We start from the raw sequence: 24354 nt of genomic DNA, 5'->3' as shown, positions 1-24354 counted from the left end.
CATTCCTACAATTCATCTGTGTGTCCCTTTTCAATATATATAATTCCCCTAAATAATTATTTCTAATGCAGTCTATGTACCTTTGCTGATCAGTCGCAAAACTTTTATTCAGTATTCCTAAAACAGGTTTCCACACTTCTCTGCACTGTATAAACTTTCATCTAATGTATTGGAATTCTATATATTGCTTTATTAAAAACCCTGGCAGTCAATGTGGCTTTCTGTGCAATCCTGCAAACCTAGTTTGCCTGTAGGTAAACAGGTGTACATGTCTGCAGATATTCATGTTGCTTTAGATGGCTTCCTTACCAGCAACACAGTTACTGGCCATGAAACCGTGCTTATTTACATTTAAATGCAATCTGCTGCATACATATGCAATGAGTGCTGCTGCTCATTGCACAAACATGTAAACTCCATGTAACCTACACTGAATTTATTGAATCCCGAGGCTTATCTGTCTAGCTCATTCATTATGCAGTCTTTTTTCTGCTGCTTTAAACTCCTATTTCAGTCTCATCTAGTTATACATTATTGTTATTTTTACACATTTTTTTCTATGATCTATTCCCTGTTTACATTTTAAATTGCTTTTCTAGCATTTTAATTTTCTTTTTTCTATGTAATTTGTATTTGTGTGCAGTTCTTAGGTTTCCTCTGAAAATAGGCTCAGGCTAGTAGGGTTAATCCAGTCACCAAAATGTAAATAAATACATAAAAGAAAGAAATAAAATGAACAAACAAAAATTAAGTAAATAAATGTATATGAGATAACTATGAAATAATGGAATGGTCAGTAATGACCACTTTTGGCCATTTGATGTCACCATTAACAAAGTTAGTTATTTTCCTCAGTATTTTTTTTTTTTACATTTAATCCTGGTTTAGTCAAATTGTTCAGTTTGAATATCCACTGAATTTCTTGTCTGCTCAAGACATTTTTTTATATCACCTCATTTTGTATACCCCCCTACCCTTTCATTCCAGTAAAATAGAAACTGCATCCCAGTTCTGTGTGGACCTATGGTCATACAATATATTTGACTGTCATTAGTTTGTGAACAGACTATGATGATCAGTGATTCTTGTTTTAAGACTTCTGTTTGCTTTGTCAATATGAAACTCCCACAAGTGCAAACAGCTAAAGAAATAACAAACTTAGACTGACAAGTTGTAATTTTTCTGCATAAGAAAGTGCTTTTCAATCAGCTCATATTAGAATATTTTCTTTCACCTAATGCAGTTACAGCAGGTGCAGTGTCCACTTGAAAATATCATCTTTCAACTTGTATTGAGTATTGTGTGATTTGTGATCTTCTGCTGAGCTATAGTGGTAATCAGAAATTATTTACACAATCAAATCATTAAAGTAACAAAAAAATCAATTAAGAAAAAAAAACAGCTTAACAAATGAGACAAATATTGCAAAGATAAACAAAATCAAACATTAAATAGTAAAAAATGACACCACGTAGACAGATTACTGAACAAAATAAACAAAAAAGGAAATGCTGCTGAAAGCCTTCAATTGCATGTGGTTTATTAATACATTGAGCACTTTCATACAGGTATGATGGACTTAATCAGAGTAAAAACCATCAATGAACAACATATATGTATATATTTATTAAATAGGTAACAGCAGTGCTCCACCCCTTTTGCCACACCCATTGTCTTAATTTTCCAACTATCAGTGAACAATTCTAAAATTTATTATAAAGCAATTTTTGCATTGTGTTAACAAATGAAACATCAGGCTCCACTTATCATCCTATCAAAGGCATCATTTGTAATATTCATGCATTATTAAATTCAGATTGATTGGGAAAATAGTTGTATTACTTGCTAAGTCCTTCCCAAAAATCATGTACTTCACCACATTTGAGTAAAGCATGTTCATTGTCTCTTCTATATTACATAACACACACACAAATACACACACACACAAACACACACATACACACACACACACACACACACACACACACACACACACACACACACACACACACACACACACACACACACACACACACATCCTTTCAACAATGGCTTTATACTTCACATTTCTATTTACCAGCAGATTATTCAACATTGGGCACTAAAGAAAATCTCAAGTGATGATTTTAAATATTTTCATTCTTTCCTATATACATCTCTTAATTATAACATCCATCAAATTATCCCATGGTCTGCCATAATTAAAATTATCCATTATATACATGTACCATAATTTCTGGTTAGAAATACTTTCAATAGGTTCATTAGTTATATTAAGAATATATTCTTTAAGTATAAAATGAGTGCATGTTTTATTTTCCCTGATATAAACAATCCTATGTGTCTCTATACATTTCCTATAAAAGTAATCCTACTATATCGCATTCCTTATACTTTAACTTGGTTATTATCCAATGCAAGTGCTAAGAAACTAAATGCACTATAGGGTTAATCAACCCTAAAACCTCCTTCAGTAGCTGGACAATAAATCACATTTCTATTTTGTGGATCTTTATAAAACTAAATAAAATAAAGAAAGAAAGAACTGAAGTGGCACATTTTTATTTTTTATTTTTTGAAAAAGGGAATACATTTACTACATATCCTAATTTACTCCAAAGTGTTGCATGTAACACATACATCTTTTTTTAAAGGACATCTTAGAAGCTATTACAAACTATTTCTCTAATTGAGATTTGATATCATGAAGTACATTGTTCCATTGTGATACATGTGACGTCCCTGCAATGGGCCAGTAATCAAGGAGCTCAATCCTCAACACTGACACTGGTGAGGAATGTTCACTTGGAAACAAAATAGATACACACAGTATTTCCAGATGCAGCTCTCTGCACCAAGCACAATTTCTCTTAACAACACACAGGAAACACACTCCCATCATGGGGCTGGGTTTCCCTCTCTCTCACCAGGCCCCAAATAAGAGTCCTCACTGACCACAGCCATAGAGTATAGTCCTTAGCCAAGTGTTCCAAGCCAAGTCCTCCACCCCCTCTCTGTGAAACTAGCACTCTGTTTCCCTGCTCCAAGTAGCTGACACATACACACACACACACACACACACACACACACACACACACACACACACACAAACACACACACACCTGGGAAAGGCTAGCACAGATTTATTTAATAATAAATAATATAAAAATGACATGAAAATACTAAATATCTATCTACAATAAGCACCAGGGTTTCAATCACAGGAACAATTAAAAATAACACAGATGGATAGATTCACACAGCTACAGAAAAACAATATTTAATTAATCCCACTATATTTTCCTGACTGATTTAAAGAATTGCTATTCCCTGGTTACTTACCAAAGCAAGGCAAGATGAAGTGGGTGAGTGATCCTTCTTTGTTAGGTTTCAAAAACAGGCTTCCCTGAGACTTCTGGCTCATATAGTATTAAAACATCATTTCAGTGTTGGATTACAGAATGACATCACATATATCTGATCAATTGACTTCTGGTTCCCCAACTAACTCCTTTACTAGGAGTTGAACCAGAATCTAGCACGTATGTGTCATCATACATGCATAGAGCTTTGTTAAGCTGTATTATAGCATGTGGAAGCTATACAACCATTTCAAAAACTTCCACCCTTCCAGGGTAGCAATTAGTTTACCCCTAGGGGCAATACAGTAGGATTCCTAGTCCTGGTTTTCACAGACATTTTGTCTCTGGCTGCAATCAGAACTATAAGATACAATCTTTATGGCCTGAACCAGGTAATTTCATTTCAGAATATTTTTCAAAGTCAGCTGGACTGAGATTAACCACTTCTCTTCCAGTATCCTCTGTTACAATATATTAATTTCAACAGTTACAATACAGTCTGATATACAGATGTATTTCTGTTCTGTCCAGCAGGACCCACTGTTGGTACATTTTTTAACACAAGCAACTTTACAAATACATTTTCAACACAAGCATCTGTACAAATCAGTTTGATATTCAAATGACATATAATTCTTTGCAAAGCTCTAGCTAGCTGTTCTGGCATGTGTTGCACATTAACTTCCCTGCTTCTCCTGGCAATACCTCACATCATCACAATACATAAACAGATTCATTTCCAAGTTGAATTCACAATATTATAATTTGGTCAGTAACAGATTGTATTTCATTATAATTTAACACATAACCATGTCCTATACATTTTACTTATTTAATTTTAGACCTGCTGCATCCAAGCTATCTTCAATAAAAAGGACAATAGACAACCAATATTCTGCACAAACTACAATATTTAAATCATCAGCATACAAAATCACAGTAGCAATGGAACTGATTTTTAAACTATATGTACCAATAGCATAAGTCAGATTACATTCTTCTATCCTATTAGTCCTTATTAAACTAAATAATAAACCACTAACTGTGCAGCCTTGTTTACCTCCTCTATTAGTATATATCCCTTAACAGGTGATCTAAGCCTAGTGTAGGAGTAGATATGCTGAATAAAATTCCTAATTTTAACACTAAGAACATAACAACTTAATTTATCCTATAAACTGTCATGACCATTTGTAACAAAGACTTCATAACATCACATGCAAATTATAAACCATCATGGTCTACTCTGTTAATCCCATCAACAATTTCTCACATTGATAATAACTTGTCTTTAATCACATTAGATTTTACCCCAACATGCCTTCTTGTAATTGTCCAATATAAACTTTACTCACTCTTTCATCTAGACTTCTACAAAATATCTTCTCATCAGTATTGGTTAATGCTAAAGGATTCCAATTCAATAAACCTTGTCTAGCTCCCCTGTTACACATAAACCTAATAGCCCCTTCACAAATATGCTCTGCCTTAATGGCATCATTCAACAAGTCAATAAAAATATATATGAGTGTTTATGAGGTGATGTAATTTGTTTATAAAATGTATATGGGATGCCAAATGAGTCAGGAGAAGTATTTTCAAAAACATTAGTTAAAATATCATTCATTTCTAATAAAGTTATATTTCTGTACAATGCTCAGTTGTCAACAGATGCTAACTTCTTAATAAGTCATTGCCTTCTATCTACTGGTACAACAGAATTATCACAGTAACATACTCTTCAATTAATTTTGTAATCTCCATTTGAGATGACAGAAGATTTTCAAATAATAAATAAAACTAAACATTTTTAATAAATAAAAGGAAAGACTTTGTTTTTGTACTTTGAACTACAGACCTCTGCTGAAACAATAAGCCACTAATATAGAATTCTTTCTTTCAGCTCAGCATCTAGATATCTATCTGAGTAAAGCCTTCTTAAAGTACTTTCACAATCTTGCCATAGACCTTTCTAGTATATATATATATATTTTGTGGATTACATGTTTTTTCAACCTGACAATACAGATTTTTGTATTTATTTTTAAATAATAGTCATCAATCTGTCCGTGAACTACAAAGGGCAATAAAGGTAGATGCTTGTTCCATGAGTTTTCATATTCTATTTTCCACTCATCTGACTCAATAACCCCAACCATTTATGTATTTTAACTCCCTTTCCTTCAGTAATAATACTGCCAGAATTCAATATAGCAATAACCCACGCCTGGGTGTGGGTAATGCTGGATTTACCCACGGTTGGCGTGGTTTGGTCCCGAGGGCGAAGCCCGAGGGACCAAACAAAGACAACCGTGGGTAAATCCAGCATTACCCACACCCAGAAGTGGTTATTATATTTAATGCCATTATTTAAGAAAAGAAATAATTACTTTTCTTAAATAATGGCATTGTATAATGCCTCTTTGCTGCCCTTCCGCACCTGTCTGGTGTTCCGCGGCAGTTCTGATGTACTGCGCATGCCTACGCAGTACATCAGAGCTTTGGCAAAAGCAACGGAGAACGCAAGTTCTCCGTTGCTTTAATCGCTATGTTAAATGGGTTTACCATAGCGAGACAGCTTTAAAATAAGCAACGGAGATCTCCGTTGCTTATTTTAAAGCTGTCTCGCTATGTTAAACTCATTTAACATAGCGAGACAAGTTTAAAAAAAAGCAACGGAGATCGCAAGATCTCCGTTGCTTTACATTGTCGCTATGTTAAAGGAGTTTAACATAGCGAGACAGCTTTAAAAAAAGCAACGGAGATCTCCATTGCTTTTTTTAAATCTGTGTCGCTATGTTAAACTCTTTTAACATAGCGAGACAGTGTTTTATACTAACGGAAAAAGTCCGGGCGACCGGACCTTTTTCCGTTAGTATATTGAGGGATTTACCACGGGCACGCTGGTTGGGCTGGCCAATCAGCGTGCACGTTTTTAGGGTAGGCATTGTATAATAAAAAGTACACCATGAGAGGTAATTTTATTGTCTAATGTACTGGCCTGCAGATTAATAAAGAAATCAGAATAAGCATAATAATCAAATTCTGTTTTCAAAATCCCTAATTTATATGTAGGCCACAAAATATTTCCCAAACTGAGACCAATATAACATAAAACCTGATTCAACTACTTGACATCAGAAGGTATATTCCCATTTACTTTGATTAAGTGGTAATTTAATGATCCAATTAGTATAATAGAAAGATTAACCATAACATAATATTTCAAAAAGTCAAAGAAATCTATTTATTTAATTCCATTTGGTGTAGGTATTACAATAAACCATATAACTCTCACATGAGGTCTGGTATCACAAACGTAAAATCTTTCATGTTTAACAAAAAGTATATTGATTTGTAATGCATTAGATGTACACAAATTTGAAAAACTAGAACATAAATCTTTCCTGAAGCTCTATAATATTTTGTGCCCCCAAAGGACGTCTGCTTGATATTGTTGAGTAACATTAGATTTCCTGACATCTAACAGACATATTATATTTCATTAGCTTTCATTTTATGTTAAAACTCAGTTACAGATATCTGTTGCATTTCATTCATAATTCAATTTATATTCAAACTACAATTGGCAATACTATCCCTTCCCTTTCTTACCAGTTTTCCTGGGCCCATGTTTTATTTTGCATTTATGTACTTTTTTCCCCTATGCTAATATACTTCTCTTTGCCATCACAATCATCTACTTCTATTGTATCATTTTGCAAACTTCCCCCTTTAATATCCTCATCCTCTGATCCCTTATTACTCTGAGAAACATCATCTCCTCTATCTATATGCTGCATATCTCCATCATTACAGACTGCAGAATCTTTAATTACAACCTCTTTGTCTCCAAATTGTTGTTGCTTAATAGCTAGGATTTGCAAGCAGTCAAAACAGCAATGGTTTGTGCCATTAAATTTCCTAGAATATTGTGCACAGTTATTACTGGAATGCCCTATCTGTGCACAATGAATACAATGCTGTTTAGCACAATTATATATAAGATGGGAAGTAGATCCATAGGAAAAAAAATGCATTTTCGGTTGACCTTTAATGAAGACATAAGCCCTATTACTGTTACCATGTACAACACTAAGTGGAAACTGACCATTGTTTGTGTTTAATACAACCCACACTTCCCATGATCAATTCCACAAAATACAAGTATCATTCACTTTTTAACTTCAAAAATAATAGTATAAATATTTGAAAAAAAAAATTCTCAGTATCACTGCTTACTTCATCGCTCTGAAATTGCACAGTCTATTTTTCATGTTCATATTTGTGCCAAGAAAAATATACTGTACCCATGGAGAACACAACTTCTTTAAATTACATAGATTCAAAAATCATTCAGCATCCTCTAGAGATTCAAAGATAACATCACAATAACTGACTTTCACTATATGAATGAATGCTTATGCATGGAAATGGAATCCCAAAGGCACAATTAATTAATTCAGTTTTTCATACCTCTTGATTATAAAACCATCTCTAGAAGAGATTCATATTAAAGGCAACTGTCTACTATGTGACACAGCCATAACATTATTATTGATTTGTCTTTTTACTGCTGAAACTAGGTTAGAGGTCTTTTCAAAAAGGACTCTGATGGCATAGCAGCTCCTTGAAGCATTACTGACAAGCAAACAGAACATATGTGTATGTTCTCACATTTATCCTCTGTCATTTCACTTGCTTTTCAAAGGACTTCTACACCATCTGTTTCATCATTTTTATCCATAATCTGAATTCTTGAGGCAGCATGATTTTCCAAAGGATAATGTTCATTAATAAAATCAACAAGTTTCATGTCAGGTACTCTCTCATCTTTTAGTTTTCTGATTTTAACAAAGTCATCTTGCAGCTCTACAGACATAGCCTTATCTTTCTGCTCCTGTCTGTAACCACTTTACATCTCAATACAACATAATCAGAAGTTGAAAAGAGTAGAGATGTTCCCCAGTGCCATGGGCAAATTTTAACTAGTCAGTAAGAATATTACTTCGGGTATCCCTTGAAAAGTGGCCACTGGCCTAATGATACTAACCTAATCAACAAAGTATAAATAAAATAAAAATAAAATAAAAATATCATGTTCCAGTATTTTTGAGTGATGCAATTCACTATAAAATATATTGATTGTTATAAATACACCAACATTAACTTCATAAAGACCCATAAAAACAGTGATGGAGCAGTGAATATAATTTACTTAACATTAACTAGTTGATTAATTGTAATAAATGTTTTTATATATTTAAATTCATTTACTGGAGCAGTAAGGGTTAGTGTAATGATCTCAGTGATCCAATTGTTGGCATGGTCTGAATGAATACAATCAGAAAAAAAAAAGCTTTTATGGACATAAATAAAAGCAGCAAGCAATTTAATAGAAAGCAAGTTTGACACACCTTCTCCTAGAAAAGAGAATAATTAATTATATAATCATCTGTTAAAAGAGAACACTAAATTATATAGCATTGAAACAGTAGTTTCAAATAGTTGAAGCTAATACATCGATTATTTAACTCATAAAGAGAAATGAATTTGACTCTGTATACCTAGTATTTAAAAGCAACAATAAAAGCCACTGAGTTTTATTATTACACTAAGATATAGGTAGGGATGTAACATGAGGGTATTGGACTACAATTCACAGAGAAAATAAAAGGTTTATAATGGTAGTATGATTTTCTACTAAATTTAGTGTTGAAACTCGTTTTATAATTTGTTGAATATATGTGCATGTTTTCATGCATTTTAATAAAAATGGTCTACCCACTGAAAGACAATCTTTAAGATACAACTTCTGAAGCTTAATCCTTCTTGATTTTCATAACTACAATTATACTAAGCACTAAGTCTCAGGTTTGGCACATACTGCAAGAGATGTATGAATAATTTGTTTAGAAGCTTAATCGCATGTTGTGGCTAAGAGAACAGTTTGCATTATGTAAGTTATTTTAGGTTATCAGTCATATCATTTTAATTATGTGGCTTGAATTTGAGATGTACACAGAACTTTAGGATGCAAGGTGGATTTAAGAAAACAACTGGTGGTCTTTTTCCTTTTATCATTGTAATTATGGATATTCTTTGTTCAATGGGTACAGGGAGGAATGACTCTTTTTTGAAATATGACTAGCAGTGGAATGAAGCTTTTACTGTGCTGTTTTGTTTTCTGTTTGTCATATGCATATTTAATTGTGGAATTGGGGCAGATTCCATATACATCTTAGTCTTGCATAAGCTGAGTTAGAGATACAGTATTAAATAACTTTTATCTTTGTATAAAAAGCCAGAGATACCTCTAAAAGTAATGGAACAAATCCAACAAATTTAAAGCCAATTCTTCTTCTTTGTAATTTTTAATACTAAGGTATCATCATCAAATAAGGACAAAAATAGTCATTTCCAGTGATGGCTATTAAATCCTAGACTGTGCATTTTTATTTGTAGTGGTTATGGAAAGTCAGTCATATGGGTAAACAGAATAGGTGACATTTTGTTTAGTTTATCCAGATACTGGTAAAATTATTGATAAATATTGACCAGTTTTGATTGTTGAGAGATAATTGTTATATTCCTTGAGAATATTAACAAATGCACCTTAGAAACTCAAGGTTTTATAGTACAGATCTCAGTTTAGCCATTTTATGGAACCAGTAGCTTTATCTATTTCAAAAATGAAGGATTTTTTCCCTGTCTTATTTGCCTTTAATTGTAAGAACAAATGATTGAACTTTGCTGTTCAAGACCAGAGTGTAGAAATGGCCTTGGAGAGTTAAAGGACTAGAGGGGGAAGAATCTGGTCAGTTTTGCCACCATTTCTGGGTGGCTGCAGTAGAACAGGTATCAATAACAACACATGCCTGGAGGCCAAATTTGGTGGTACGACCTGTGTCTAGAATGTGCATTTGGAGGCACAGTATATTTTGTGGCTATTTACAGAGGCACACACGGCACTGTGATGCCATTAAATGTTGCCTTTTATGGATGAAACGTGTGTATGCTTCCATGACATGTGTTCTCCAGCTATACAAACCCAATTCCTCCTTACAGTTAGTACAAAGATAACAGTGGGAGGGTACTGTAATAATGAAGCAAGAATGTTCATCCCATGTAAGGGAGAAGTGATGGAAGAATACAACATTCCATGATATCAGAAGAAAGTAGTTATAGGTAAATGACCTGTCACAAAAAATATTTTAAAAGTTAGCCTGCTTAGATTTGTATGATAGCTCATATGATACCAAAGCACGTTTGTTTGGTCTAAGTTTGTTTTCCAAAAATGAATCTGAATTTTGCTAAAACATGGTTGTTTAACCCAATTTTGCTTACCAAAATTAATCTGTAGTTTGTTAAAGTATTTCCTTATGTATTTATTTCTATTCTTCAGACGTGTACTTTCAGAGAAAAAATACCTACAGTACTAACTCTGCTTTGATCCTAGCTAACTGTGGTATTCAGCCCATAAGCCCTGTGCCTGTTATACATATAAATAGTTTATAAGCCATGCTACTTATTTTAATAAGTATGCAAAAGGAAAATATTCTGTTTTTAAGTAATAATCATGATCCAAATGAAGACTGTCACCATACCTCTCAACTGTACAGCTTTTAGCAGAATGTTCAGATTTGTGCCTCATATTTTTGATCCAGTTTTCTTAAAATGGTGGTCTTCTGGCAAATTAGTGGCAAATCTTTAAAGATTTAAATAAAAAAATAATGAAAACACATTTGAGTTTGACTTCATACCCTTCAGAAAATTCATGCTAATGCAAAACTTGTTATATGGTATCAACTTTCTAAGCTTGTAAGAACAATATTTAAAAATTGTATTTTGGGGTATTTGTCCCACTTTTATTTATGGCTTTGTCCAGACTTCTTGCTCTAAGAGATTGAGAGGTATGACTGTCAAAATAAAACATAATTACTGACAGAAAATATTTCTAATTTCCTGATATGATGAATGAGGCCTTAATGTTGACTTTTTCGAAGCATGCTTTCTGGATAAGAATTTTGTTTATCTGTGCCATCTTAATTTGAATTTAAACAATTGTTTTGCACCTTAGATTGCATGGTCATATAAAACCAATTAATAATTAAGATCAAACTGCTGTATTGAAAAGAGTTAGTGTTCAAGGGACTGTTATCAAAGTAAAATTTTGTATAGTAATTTAGAAATACCTTATTATATTGAAAATACTTTTTTTTTTTTGTAATGAAAGCGGATTAAATATCTCTTTTTGTTTTGATTAGTTATATGTGTTATTCTTTTAGCTAAATGGTGGTAGTCTTCAGAGGATATTAATATTCTATTTTTAGCCTTTCAATGGTCAATGCAGTCTTATGATCCAAAAGGCATTAAAGTCTGGGGTCTGTATCATATGAGCAAATCGCAAAAATTGTGAACGCTCATAATATCGAACGTACCGGCCCCCCACCCCCCACTAAATATATATTCCAACTCCGAGATCGCACTATACTGAGGAAAGGGCAAATATCCCATTCTTCACTGTACCGCAATCTCAGAAAAAGCACTTTGAGGTCCAGTACGTTCAATATTATGAGCGTTCACAATTTGTGCGATTCGCTCATATGATATAGACCCTAAAGCCTGCACTTAATCAACTAAAGAAAATGATTAGAGGTATTTGAACTTCTTTGCAGAGTAACTGCAAATCATGTTAAGCAACTTCATTTTTTTATATCTTTATCTAAACTTTTTATTTGTTAGTGGTCCATATTCTTGTTAGCTAGTAAGTAGGATTTAAATGGTAATCGAAATATTAGAAGTTAACAAGTATCATTAGAGTTGAATTAATCAATATCTATCAAGTGCATAAGCTGTGGTTTAAAATCATGTAATTTTGTTAAAGAAGTGGAAATAGCAATATTTTAGAGTAGCATTAATATGTCTAAAAAAGAAAATGTGACTGTAGTTGGAATTATAACATACACATCTGTATCTCTTTTTGTGGATGAATAACTGCAAACTCATGAAAACGACAACCTGTCCATTTAAAAGGTACACAAAAATTCTCCTTCATTTGTTGTATTTATTTATTTGCTTGCTTATCAATTTGAACATTTTCTTTCACTTTGGCCATTTATATTAACTAAACCTACTTGTTTACCAAAGAAAGCATGACTTGCAAAACAAAAATTAGGTATTCAAACTTTTCATCATCATCATCAACCCCCTTCTTCCCATTTTCTACATGGGGTCAAGGTTTCATGTCAACTGTCTCTTGAGTTGATACCACTCTTTTAACGTCTTTGAAAGTTATGATTGACTGTCTTAGGTATTCTATCAAACAATACATTAATCTCTTTACTGGACATCCTCATTTCTTCCTGCCTTCTTTCTGTCTCTGCTAAACCTTATTCATGAATTCATCTACTGCTTTCCTTTACATATGCCTGAACCACCATATGCTGTTCATAGGTTCATAGGTTCATAGGTAGGTACTAGGCTATCGGCCCTAGGGCCTATACAAGCCTAGCCAAAAAGGTACCCTGGCTTTTGCCACCCAAGAAAATTATTTTCCTGTGCCACTGTCGAGCAGAGCCACAGAGCTGATCCCCGGGGTGAATTTCCTATTTCCCATCCAATCATCAAGATTTTTCTTGAAGAGTGATAATGAGGAGCTTTGTTTGATATAGATGGGTAGTTTGTTCCAGAGTATGGGAAGTCTCTGGGATATGAATCTATCCCTCCAGCATGTTCTGTTTATTGTGGTGACAAGGTTTAGGTCCCTAAAGCATCTAGCTCGGAGGGATTGGGATTTCTTTAAGTGGAGTGTGTTCAACAGCTCTGGGTTTGACATAGCTTTGTATGTTAGGCAGAGATCGCCTCTGAGTAGGCGTTATGTGACGAAGTAAAGCTGGAGTTTTTTGAGACGGTCTGCATAGGGCATCTGTTTGAGGCCAGTAATCCTCTTTGTGAGGTATTTCTGTGGCCTTTCCAGTTGTGTAGATGTCTTGTGAGGTACATACCAAAAGGGACGTTGTACTCTATAATGGGTCTAATGAGTGATGAGAAGAGGGGAACAATGACCTCTTTTTTCCTGGATGAGAAACCCTTTGTGATGAGCTGTGCCACATAGAAGGATTTCCTGACTACTGTGGCAATGTGATTATCAAAGGAGAGACTACTGTCCACCTGTGTCCCAAGGTCTCTTATCACACTTTCAGTGTTAAGTAGACTACCACCTATGTGGTAGCTCATTGGTACAGAGTTTTTAACAAAGGGGATGACAATGCACTTTTTGGCATTCAGCTTGAGGCCATGGCTTTGACATCAGGCATCTGTCTCAGTGAAGCCCTTTTGTAGGATGTCCACATCATTAGGAATTTTAATTATGGCTGCTAGTTTGCAGTCATCTGAAAACTGCATTAGCCAAAAACCTTCTGTGTTAGCCTGTGCTTCAGAAAAGTAGATACCAAACAGGAGAGGACACAGGACTGAACCCTGTAGTACTCCACTTGCCACTGGTCTGAAGTCAGATTTGGAGTCTGCTATTTTCACGGTGTGGGTTCTGTCAGTGAGCCAGTTGGCAACCCATCTTGTGACATAGGGATTTATACCTAATTTAGTGAGTTAATCTATAATTCCAGAGTAGGGGATGGTGTCAAAAGCCTTGGCGAGATCTAGATAGGCTGTGTGAACCACCTTAACTTCGTCTATGGCTTTGGCGACTGCTTCAAAGAAGTCAATTAGGTTTAGGAGACATGATCTACCTTTTACAAACCTAAACTGGGTGGGGTCAAAAGTTTGAAGATTACCAATGTTTTTGTTTATAAGTTCCATGATTATACGTTCCATGGCAGATCAGGCTTGTTAGGCTAATGGGGGTGGTACTTCCCGGGGTCCATGGTGGCTCCCCCTTTGTGGAGTGGGATAACCGTCACTGTACACCATTCAGTGGGCACAAAGCCTGAGGCTATGATTGAACATGGTGCTTAGGTGGGGTGCCAGTTCATTATGTATTTCATGTAGAACACAGCCTGGGATGTTGTCAGGTCCCATGGATATTGTGTTCTTGGCTTTGGATGGTGTGTTTTTTACCTGTGCAGCCATGATTACAGGAACTCTGCATTCTTCTGGTATAGAAATGGGACCCTTTAGGGGGTGAGGGGGGTAAAGTTAGCACTGAACCTATCTGCCAAGATGTTGGCAATATCAGTTGGTTCTGTATATTTAGTGCCACTGTGCTGTAACTCAGAGCAGATCTCAGTGTTGCCACTGAGATTCTTGACATAGCTATATAATGCTTTGTGGTTGTCTTTAGAATCAGTGAAAATTTTGTTTTCATAACTAGCTTTGGAGGATTTTATGATGAATCTCATCCTCTTACTGAGGCTGACCAGGGAATTCTTCCAGTCATGGGATTTTACTCTTTTTTGCAACAGTTTTTTTCTTCTGTTGTAGAGTTTGTTTATGGCAGGGGGACCACCAGATTGGCTTCCTTTTTTTGGAGGATAGCATCTTGGTTCTGTTAGGGATAGCATGATCCATGCACTCGTGTAAGTGCTTATAAAGTGTATTGTGTAGGATTCAGCAGTTGTACCTCTATTGTCAGTCTGCATGGGTGTTGTGAAGTTTGCCACTTCTGTTGTAAGAAGTGTGAAGTTGGCTTTGGAGACATTTTTTATGGTGGTTTTGCTAATGGGGGGTGGGGATGGGATGTGGATGTCTAGGCTGATTAGCTTGTGATCGGATCTGACCAACAAGGAATTGACCTCTGGTGTGTAACACCAGTCGCCTATGTTGGTAATGACCAGATCTAGGATATTGCTGCCCCTGTTGGGGGTGTGGATAAGTTCATCCAAGGCGCTGGAATTTATGAATTCCAGAAAACGTTGAACAAGAGTTGGTACATGAGTAGTTTTCCCAGTTAATGGTGGGGTAATTGAAATCGCCCATTATTAGGGTGTTGGGTTGTACCCTAATATTTTCCAGTGTATCAAGAAATGAGGAGTGGGAATCCTGGGGCATGGAGGGGGATCTATTGCAAGTTACAATTTGGATTGCAGTCTTGCCCAGAGTTAGTTGCACTTGGATAAACTTGTATGCATTATGCTGAGCAACTAGCCTGGAGGTGTGGATATCCTTAATGAATATGGACACGCCTCCACCTTTAGTGTTTTGGTCCAGGTTAGGTGGTTGAAAGGTGTGGTATGAATTATAGCCTGGTAATGCAGGGGTGCTGTCTGGAGCCTTGAACCAGGTCTCTGTCACTGCACAGATGTCAATGTTCTCTATTTTAAGGAGTGCCTCGAGTGAATGCATTTTGAGTTTTAGACTTCTAGCATTGATTAGCATTACCCTCAGATTTTGCTTACTTGTACCTGTTATAGTGGTGAATTTGTCATTTGAAAATTGCCTAAAAAGGGCACTATAGGGGTGGCAAGAGCCTTAGCCAGTATCCGGAATCCCAAGGGCGACAGGTGCAGGCCATCTCTGGCAAAGCATTGTGGTCTGTCGATCATGTCATCCCAGGCAGACAAATACTGGATCCCCTTAGAATGACACCAGTAGCTTAGCCAATTGTTGAAGTCAATCATTTTGTCCTTGTACTGTGGTATCATTCTGGGTGATGGCAGGATGCTACTCAAGGCTAGGGTTATACCTGCCTGGGCTACAAGTTCGGAGAGCTCCTCCATGTCTCTTTTCATGTAGTCCAGGGAGGTATGTCTCAGGTCATTCACACCAACATGGACAATGACAGAGTCATATTTGTACTTGTTGTGGAGTGACCTGAGTGCATGCATTATGTGGCGGATCCTGGCACCCGACACGCAGCTGACAATAACTTTCTCCTTGTTTAGCCTGGTGAGTGGAACATCAGTGTGCCTGACTATAGAGTCACCTATGACTAGAGTGTTGAGTACGTTGTTATACCTTATGGGCTGTGGTTGAGTGGCACACTGAGTTTGTGGGTTATGTGTCATTTGGGTTGTGTTGGGGTGTGGAGTTTGCATCAGTTTCTGCTTTGGTGGTCTCTGTTGCTTGAGCAGATTTTTATTGAGAGCCTCCGCGAATATAGGTGTGTGTTTTGTGATGCTATGTGTGTGTGTTTTGGTGGTGTAAGTGTTGGGGGACTATGTGATGAGTGTGGTGTAGTGCAAGTGTTTACCTTCTCCTCTTGACTGTCTAGTCCAGTCTTGGGTGAAGAGAGTTTTGCTTCCAGTTTGGCTATATAAGTACATCTCTCACAGGTTGTAGTGTTGGGTGGTAGGAGGAGATAGTTGTCTGTGTACATGAGGCAATTGCTGTATTGCCCCAAGATGCCAAGATTCATCAGGTAAACACGAGAAAACAGCAGGAGCTGACCCTTAGACATGCCTGGATAGGTGCTTATTTATTAAGTACTAAAAACTGTTTTCCTCTAGACAAGTGAGGAAAGTTGAGTGCTATAGTAATTTGTAGCTTATTTAGTGCTTACAGAAAGTTCTGAACAAGTGCTGAGCTCAAAGAAACAGATATGAGTGCTAAAACTAAAAAAAATGGCTAGTTCTAAGGGAAAATTTTGAGAGCAGACTTTATGGTGCCAGGAATAGTTTAACCCTAGCTAAGCAGCGATGCATAAAGTGTTTTTTTAATATAACAGTAGCAAATGAACAAACTGATTTAAACAAATTAACCAATAAAAAGCTAAAAACTGAGCCCTGTTCCAGCAGTCTTCAAGCAGGCAAGTTCTAACTGCACACTCCTGCCACTAGGGTGCAGGGGAGCATTCTTCAAAAAATGATGGTCTGGATTAGTGCACAAGTTTTACAAACAAAGCTAGATTCAGCTGGTCTGAATTTAGTCTATGCTACAGCAAACAAGGTGTACCAATTTCAGAAAGAAACAGTTCAAATAAGCAGGCACAATAAGCCTTTAACCAGAAACCCCCAGCTCAGAAGGGCAGAATCTACCATATCCTCCCACAAGAGGGCAGACCACACCTTCTTAATGTAAAATAACTAGCCTGAAGCCCAAGTTCTTAAACCAGAACTAATACACTCTTAGAATAACAGACACTAAGCCTTCAATCAGCAACTCCCAACTTAAAAGGATGTAAGCTACCTGTCCTGCCACAACAGTGCAGACCACAAACCTTCTTAATGTAAAACAACTGGTCTGAAGTCCAAGTGCTTCAACCAAAGGCTAATAATAACAGTTATAATTTAATCAGGCTACTGACAAGCAGTAATAAATGCAGCAGAATAAATGCAATAAAGTAGGAAGAAACACAAATACAGTAAAAGCAGATGAATAAAGTGCAATTTTTTATATAACAATAGAAAACGAGCAAACTGATTTAAACAAATTACCCAATTAACCAGTAAAAAAGCTCAAAACCGAGCCCTGTTCCAGCAGTCTTCAATCAGGCAAGTTCTAACTGCAAACTCCTGCCACTAGGGAGCAGGGGAACCTTCACCAAAAAAGATGGCCTGGATTAGTGCTCAATTTATACAAACAAAGCTAGATTCAGCATGCCTGAATCTAATCTATCCTAAAGAAAACAAGGTACACCAAGTTCACAAAGAAACAGTTCATATAAGCAGCCACAATAATCCTTTAACCAGAAATTCCCAACTCAGAAGGGCAGAATCTAACCTATCTTCCCACAAGAGTGCAGGCCACAATCAGTCTGGCAAAATTTACACAATGCAGAACTCTGAAAGGTTAAAATGCCAAGAAATATACTTATCAATCAGTGGTATATTTCCAGATTGTTTGAGAATCATACTAGCCAAAACCCAGGAGTTTCCAACAGTGAATGCAAGAATTTACAAACAGAAACTATTTTTAAATTAGCAAGCCTTGAAGCAATCAGATAACACAGAAGCTGTTAGACCAGTTTTATAAACTCCATCTCAGAAATAGGGGGTAAGCAGTTTCAGGACAGATGATAGCAGAAAAACAATGCCAGAAATATATAAAACAATTCAATCAGGCAAAATTAAGACAACGCAGATCTCTGAAAGGTTAAAATGCCAAGAAATATACTTATCAATCAGCGATATATTTCCAGATTGTTTGAGAATCACACTAGCCAGAACCCAGGAGTTTCCAACAGTGAATGGTGCAACAGTAAGGTACACAAAACCATGTTGTGACCAGTAGTTCTGCATGGCATGAAGCCTGACAGTAAAAGCAGAGCAGTTGAGAAAACTACAGGTGACAAGAGATGATGTTCCTGAGATAAGTGGTAGGGTATACAATTTTGCCTGATTGAATTGTTTTATATAGTTTCTGGCATTGTTTTCTGTTCTCATCTGTCCTGAAACTGCTTACCCCCTATTTCTGAGGTGGAGTTTATAAAACTGTTCTAACAGCTTCTGTGTTATCTGATTGCTTCAAGGCTTGCTAATTTAAAAATAGTTTCTGTTTGTAAATTCTTGCATTCACTGTTGGAAACTCCTGGGTTGTCTGGACACAATGGAGTAATCTGAAGTTCCACAAGGTGCTGCCCATGCTTTCTGTCTCTGTGTCTCACAGTGGTTTCTTCCCTTAAAAATGTGGAGACAGTTTCATAGTAAGATACTTTTTTTGTTTTTTGCCACCTTGATTAGCATGAATTGCATACAGTATAAACAAGTTCTTGTGAAAAGACACTTCTCCATAATATGCTATGACTGCACAATTTTGTAATAAGTATGCTAACCCATCTTAAGCTCCACCAAAAAAAAAATGGATTGGATTGTCTCTTTCAATTAAATGGATTATCTTCAACAATTTTGCTTTTGGGATCATACAATCAAACAATTTGCTCAACTGTAAGTATGTCCAAAGAGTGTGACATGCTAGAATTAAATCATTCTTTTGTTCTCATGTACCTATCCTTACAGCATATTATTTTGGTTTGCCAAACATTTTAGCTCTCATTCACCGTACTTTTTCAATTTCCTAAAAAGAGGTTGTGCTAAAGAATTTACATGCACCCTTCCCTGTGCTAGAGTTAAAATGTTGTATCATTAATGTAGTAACTTATTAATAGGACTGCATTTTGGTGTAAAAGTAACTATACATACAATAAATGTAGGTGGTTTAGTGTGGGAAGAATTTTAGCCCACTTAAAGCTTCTACTGGTGAATTTGTCTTAAAAGAAAAAATGATATACTAAAATGAGAGAATACCATATGTGTGTATATATATATATATATATATATATATATATATATATATATATATATATATAAACTTGACTGTGAGAAAATATAGCTTAAATGCATGTCTGGGAGTTTGAACTATCCTTCATCAATTGACAATTATATGATCATATGCATTTTCTTTTGTGACAAAGCGTATCCAAACAGTAAAAAAAAAGAACAAAAACACTGTATTGTTTTGGAGCTGGTACAAGTGCTAATGTATCTTTGCTAACAGAAATGAAGTTACTGAAATATAGGTGAAATAATCTCTTATCTATCTGTACAGTTCTATGACATCCAATAATTTTTACTTCAATATTTTGTGTCACAGGGTAACATTTTCCAGTGACTGTCTCTTACTCCTAAAGTACAGCCATAACCACAGATATTTAATCTGCTTTAATATCAATATCACTTAAGAATTTCAGAAATATTCCTAAAATATACATAGGATTTATGCTATAACTTATGTTCTTTGAATAGTATCATGACAGCTTGGAGGAACATAATAGCCTTAATTACTTGAGGAAGGGTGGGTGTCCTTAGAGAATGTCAGCTACAGTGACATGTTATGTGCAGGTATAGACTCCAACTTTACCCTGGGCACATCATGCCATTATCAAACTATAAAAGCTTAAGTATAGGCTATGTATGCATGCTATAAAGCAGTATTGTGAAGACGGCAGGGTGAAGGAGACAGTTGCCCCTGGTGCAAGCTGTTGGGGATGTGACTGGCACCATAAAAAAGTTTTCAAGTGGGAAAAAATTCAGTAAAGGCAGTCATTTAAGCAACAATAACTAATATCTCAGCTGCTTAAATCAATGCTGCTTTTATAGTGAGTGGATGTTAGTAATTATAGCAGGGAGTTAGTACAAGATGATTACTACAGTTTCAGAAAGGTAAGAATGGCATTTTGTTTGTCATCCTCAACTTCTAAAGACCTTTAAGAGCCACTCTGAGGTTGATCGGCATGCCAACTGACCTCATAATAGGCTTGCTACAGACTACAAATTGGACTGATCACAAATGTCCCTTTCTGATCTTAAAAAAAAAGAAAAGAAATAAAGGCATGTTTGTCAGCTACAAAGGATATAAAAAGTGATATATAAGGTTGCCCTTTCAAAGATTATACAGGTATATATACTCAAATACAGTATAGTCAATGATTTTCAACACACATATAGACATATGCAGTTAACAACAGAGAAGCAAAGACACTAATATGGATGTTTTTCAAACAGATGACTTCTAAGAAACATTTATATAGTTACTGCAAAATTTCTGAGACAAAATTGTGGAACAGTGGATGGCTTCTCTTTATAGTGCCATTCCTCAACAAAATACTGGTGAAAATGTTATTTTCACTAGCATTTTTGCAAAAAGAAACTAGTTCTTAATGGCTTGAATTAATTGCCTGTGAAAACACCTTTAACTCTGTGACTTCAGAAAGCAGTGCATGTGTCAACTTGGCAAAAGCATTTTGGCACCAAATTCTTATTTTGTAAGTCAGTCAGCAATCAAGCCTGCATGAAGCATTTAAAAAGTGAAATAGGTAAAATAAGCATGACCATGGAAGAGACCTTCTTTTGGTTCATCTAATTGTTTTGCTGTCTATCATTACTATTTTAATCCATTTCATTTTCTGAATAAGAAGCTTTATCAGTATTTCCAATTGTTTTTCAAAAGGGATTTTCCATTATGTTATTTTAAATAGAAGTATAAAATTAACATTTATTTTTGCACAGGCTTTCAAGACATAATATATACTATTTTTTTTAAGATTGAAAGGACAGAAATAGTAGCTACCTTGTGATTTTTTGTTACATGGGAAGAACTCTGTAGACAGGGGATTATTTTTGATGGATTAGTGTTAAGAAAAGGAGGGACATGTTCATCTCTTAGTGGTTTGCTAGTAGTGCCTTATGTTTTAGAAATAACTATTTGGATACAGAAACAAAATATAATATTGAATGAGATTGAGGAAATGACAGAATCTTTGACTATCCTGTGGTACATTGAGGCAGATGAAAGACTGGTGTTGACAGTCTGCAGCATTAAGGCATAAATAGTATATATAAGAGTATATTTTGTTTGAGCCAGTATATTTTCATATACAGTAAGTAGCTATGAGTATATAAGGCACTCATTCTTTACTGAGCTGGTGGGTCTGTGCAAAGTAACAGGTGTGAAATGATGTAAAGATGGAGAAACTATTAAATGAGAAAAAGACTGTGATGAATGTAAAGCTTTTATTGAATAAAACTTTATAATAGATGTAAATGTGCTTAATTGGAAACAATACTATAAAATGTATTGATAAGAGACTCAAGATATAAACTAGAAGGTGAGAAATGACCTGAAGCAATACCATAGCAAAAAGGCAGAAGGGGGACAGTGTTATGAGAATGGAGATAAATGATTAGTGTTAAATAACGTAAGTACTGGAAATAACTATGAGACCTTGTTCAAAGTTGGAATGAGAGCGCTAGAACATAAACTTAAACTACACAATATAATGATGGTGACGTGTATCTAATGATAGAGGAATGGCAAGGAAGTGTATACTAAGGCAGATGATAACTATGAGAAACTATACTGAGGATAGACAGGAAAATATGAAATGATGTTTTTAATTGAGTATATCATGATTAGAAGTGTTGTCTCAATGCCTTGTTGATTAGCAAGGGGACAGAAAATGCCATATGCCTGTCAGGAGTAAGATGGACTTGGTAGAAGATATTGGAAAGAAATCAAACATTCCAAGATATTTCCACACATGAGTTATTACAAATAATTTTGTTATGGTAATCTAAAAGATATTCTGAAAATGGTAATTCTGAAAATGAGTATAACGTGCTGTGAAGCTGGCTTTACTGGCAGCCTCCGAAGAGGAAAGAAATGTACATAAAAAGAATGCAATATATAAATAGGCTATAAAGACTTGTTTTATGATATAGATCTATTGCATTATAGTTTTTTGAGTTTTTACTGTACCTACTGTTGAAACAAATCAGATTGTATCATATTTTCATAACACTGAGTTATGCATGCATATATATATATATATATATATATATATATATATATATGTGTGTGTGTGTGTGTGTGTATGTGTGTGTGTGTGTGTGTGTGTGTGTGTGTGTGTGTGTGTGTGTGTGTGTGTGTATATCTACATCCAGTAATAACTGATTTTTTTATCTATCATAGAGCTGATAAATATGATGGTGCATCTATATCAGTTATTTAGATGTCTGATTGAATGCTCTTTCTGTTAATATAAATGGCCACAACAGTGGAAATAAGTGAGGAAATGAGATTAAAAGTCTTAAAATAAACCAAAGCACAGATTATTTTTCTAAAACAATCCCATGTTATAGAAGAATATACACACACACACACACACATATACATATATATATATATATATATATATATATATATATATATATATATATATATATATAGATATATATATGTATATATATATAGTACAGTGTTGGCAAAGTCTTCATTAAAAATGGAAAGGAACAAACTGAATATGAAAAGGAGTGCAGAGCATTAGTGCACATCTGTTGGGCAAAATATACCAAACAATATTTAGAAAAAAATATTTAAATAACATGAAAGGTAGCCTAATTCTTAGAAGGACAACCACCTTACAATGTAGAATTACAACTAGAAACACTAAAACTACAAACTGTGCTGTTCTACTGAATGAATGCACACTGGAGGCACTGTTTAAACATTTTAGCACTTTCGTCATTTAATCTATGCTCCAGACCAGAAGTGTATCCCTCACTGGTAAGATCAGACCATAAACTAATCTCACTGGATATTAACATCCTGACCCCACCCCCTGCCCAGAAAACCACAGTGAAAACTTCTCTAAAGCAAATTTCATACTCCTCAAAACCGAGGTGGAATCCTTCAAAGCCCCTGGGTCTGTGGAAAATACAGCCCAGACCGCAGAATCCTTTATAAACGCATTCTATGAACACCTTCAGGAATGCATGGATCATGCAATCCCAAATAAAACCAAAACTCAATCCTCCAAAGGCAGGCATCCTGTCTGGTGGACCCCAGCCATAAACAAACTATACAATAGAAGGAGGAAACTACTACATGATAGAGCAAAATCCCAAAAAGGGAAGGCATCTCTGATCAGTATTAGCAAAAAACTACGGGCACTCATAAAATCGTCTAAGGCCAGCTTTGAGAGAAAAATTGCACAGGACACTAAGGGTAATCACAAGGCTTTCTTTAGCTATGTTAAGAACCTGGGTGGGAATTCTCAGGTATGCTCAGAATTAGTCCAAAATGACAAAAAATACACCGAACCCACAGACATTGTCAACATCCTAGCTGACAGGTTCAGCGCAAACGTCTCCCCCCCTCCCCAACAAAAGGGCAAATATCTATCCCAGCAGAGTGCTTCCCCCCCTGACATCTCAGATGCTCAGGTTAGAGCTGCCCTCTCCAAAGCAAAAAAACACAGCATCAAGGGGACCAGACGGTGTCCCAGGCTGCGTCCTACATGAACTCCAAGAAGAGCTAAACCCAAACATAAAACTACCGTTTAATCTCAGCCTTACTACAGGATATGTACCCAAAGAGTGGCGTACAGCAACAGTGGTCCCTCTCCACAAAGGTGGTACCTCAACGGATCCTGGAAACTATCGCCCCATAAGCCTGACTAGCTTGGTCTGCAAAACTATGGAAAGGGTCATCATGGACCTCATAAATAAAGATATTGGGGACCTACAGACACTGGATCCTACTCAGTTCGGCTTTGTTAAGGGCAGATCCTGCCTCTTAAACCTGGTCGATTTCTTTG

This window comes from Protopterus annectens, chromosome 11.part0 (genome assembly GCF_019279795.1).
Source record: "Protopterus annectens isolate FY-2018-M chromosome 11.part0, PAN1.0, whole genome shotgun sequence".
Classification (NCBI taxonomy): Eukaryota; Metazoa; Chordata; order Ceratodontiformes; family Protopteridae; genus Protopterus; species Protopterus annectens.
The sequence above is the reverse complement of the archived record's forward strand: the minus strand, read 5'-3'. Positions refer to the sequence as shown.